Below are 2592 nucleotides of genomic sequence, written 5' to 3'. Positions count from 1 at the left end.
AGGGTCAACTCGACTACACAAGCTCGTTAGAATCTGTACCGAGCTTCTAGGCTCGGCCCAGAACAGGAGCCCCCCAAGTTGTTATGCTCTTAATTGAGGATAATAACTTTGGAGTCACCATCTGATGCTGTATGAGGGAAACGGCACTTCAGGAGCGTTTGCTCAATTTCTCGAGGAAATTTGAGCGATAACTCCCATGATCTGCTTGGTTGATAGTCAAGGCTTTCAGGTGAGTCTATGCTATTTTCCAGAACAGTCAACTCTGGAACTTGTGCACGTTAGACTGGTCAGTCTTTGGGAATTGCAGCCGCCCATTTATTTGTTGTGGGCCTTTTAACAAAGGTATTGGGCTTTCTTGAAAAGAGGCAAGTTTTTCTTATAAATGCCTTGCTGCTTTTTCTAACCCTTGTGTTTTTAGGCAAGTAAGATGGAACGGCAGAATACCAAAGAAGTTGCTGATAAGAAGAGTTCTCACAAAGGAAAGGGAACCATGCCAAGCCGGCCTCAACCCCCTCGCCGGTCTGCTCGTTTGAGGCGTCCCACAAAGGCCAAGTTTGAGACGATCGTACTTTCTTCCGATTCTTCTGACTTGGATGAGACCGATGAAGATTATGCTGAGTTCCTGAAGGTGTATAAGCCTGAGGACTCATACCCTCAAGTTTCAGCCTCTAGCGGCGAGGAAGGCTCTCAGAAGACGGTGGAATCCAAGCCTGTAGTCGTAGTGGAAGTTGACTCGGATAACGAGCAGTAGATGCTCGTTCCCCCTTTCCCCTTTGCTTCCTGATTTGTATTTTGGCTTTCCGCCCTTTATAATAATAATAATAAAGTTGATTGTTTCTAGTCTTTTTCTTTCGAAATTCACAATTATTGATCTGCACATTTTATCGCGAGCGTACATTTAGTTTCGGAGCCCACAGTTCTCGAACTGCACATTTTATCGCGAGCATGCGTTTGGTTTCGAGCGTTTACCAACACCGTAGGTATCGTAAGGGATCCCTTTGATTTCGCGAAAATCTCGGATGGCCGTGTCGCACGTTATCCTCCGAGATCATTGCGTGTTGATTTTCGCGAGATTTGCGTGCAGATGGAAGTGATTTGAAGGGACGAGTCGTTTCGTTTCCTTGCGCCACGTGTGTGAGCTACCCAAATAGCACTTGAGTGGCTATTTGAAATGTTTCAAATTCCGAGGCTTTATCTGGGCCGTTGGATTTTCGCGCCCTTTGGTTTTTTGGGAGGGTGCTTCTGGATCGTTGGATTGTTTCCTATCGCACCCGTTGGATTAAGGCAACGGTCCAGATTCGAGGCGGCGTGACCTGGTGTATGCGGTCGCATTTGTCTATATATATGAGGAAGGATGATTTTTTCGAAACTTTACAGTTTCCTTGCATCCTTCGCTCAGTTTCTTCTCCTTCTCCTACCCTCTCCGCCTTCCAAACTTCAAGCTTCGTGAGTTCAAGCTGTTTCTTTGGCGTGTTTCTTTGATTGTCTTCACTCCGAAGCTTTTTCATCCTTTCCATTGATCAAGTAAGTGTTTCCTTTTACTTTCTCTGGTTTGAATGGTCTGTTTGCCTGATTAGGATAGATGTTTGATGGCTTGCCAAGGTCTTTTTAAGCAAAACTTTAGCGATTAAACTGCTTTAGACTTGGATGTTTTAGTTTTGGCCTTAGGTTGTTAGCGTAGTGCTTTTAGAAGCTTTAGGCTGGAAGTGCGCCCTTGTCTGGGCTTTTCGGCGCTCGTTTTTAGGGTTTTCGAATGGATTTCCCCCTTTGTTATTGTTTCGCGTTTGTGGCGAATGGACGACCACGCGCTCGCTATTATCCACGCCCTTTCACTTGATTTGGCGGTGGAAGGGTGGATTTGATATTGCGAATGTCGAATTCACATTTCCTTCCTCTGCTTTCAGGTATCCGATGGAGGGCGACCAACCTAGACCAGAAGAGGGCTTACCGCGCTTGTCCGTAGACATCTCGTGGGTAGCGAATGAGGTTCGAGAGACGCCCTCTATCTTCTCCGGGTGCACTGGTGGGCATAAGGAGATGTTTTACGAAGTGGAGGATCCTAGTGTTTCTCATTGGGAGATTCGGGTTCCTCCCCTCGGCCGGAGAATATGCTCTAACTGGGGTTGGGGAACGATCCCGGTGTACCAGATTATTTTCGAGCACATGGGGTATCGCCTGCCCTTTACCGACTTAGAGGTCGCTGTGTTCCGATATTTGAGGGTAACGCCGTCGCAGCTGCACCCGAATTCCATGGCCTTTCTTCGAGCGTTTCAGGTGACGTGCAAGTTCCTGAATATTGTTCCTACCCTGAAGCTGTTCTTCCATGCCTTTTTCCTCCAACGCTCGTGTCCCAAGGGCGAAAGGGCCAAAGGGAAGGCGTCTAAAAGTGGTCAAGTCTTGGAGGGCAGTAAGTTTGGCTGGGTATCCTTTAGACAGAGGAAAAGTTTTTTCCGTATATACGAAGATTCGATCCGGGGTTTTAAGGAGAGGTACTACGCTGTCCGTCCCATCACCTCGGAGGGATGGAAGCACGTTTGTTACCGAGGACCCAAGAAAGATGTGCGCGGGGAGGTGGTCAGGGACCCGAGCGGT

The sequence above is a fragment of the Trifolium pratense genome, linkage group LG2 (assembly GCF_020283565.1).
Source record: "Trifolium pratense cultivar HEN17-A07 linkage group LG2, ARS_RC_1.1, whole genome shotgun sequence".
Lineage (NCBI taxonomy): Eukaryota > Viridiplantae > Streptophyta > Magnoliopsida > Fabales > Fabaceae > Trifolium > Trifolium pratense.
This window is presented reverse-complemented; position numbering follows the sequence as displayed.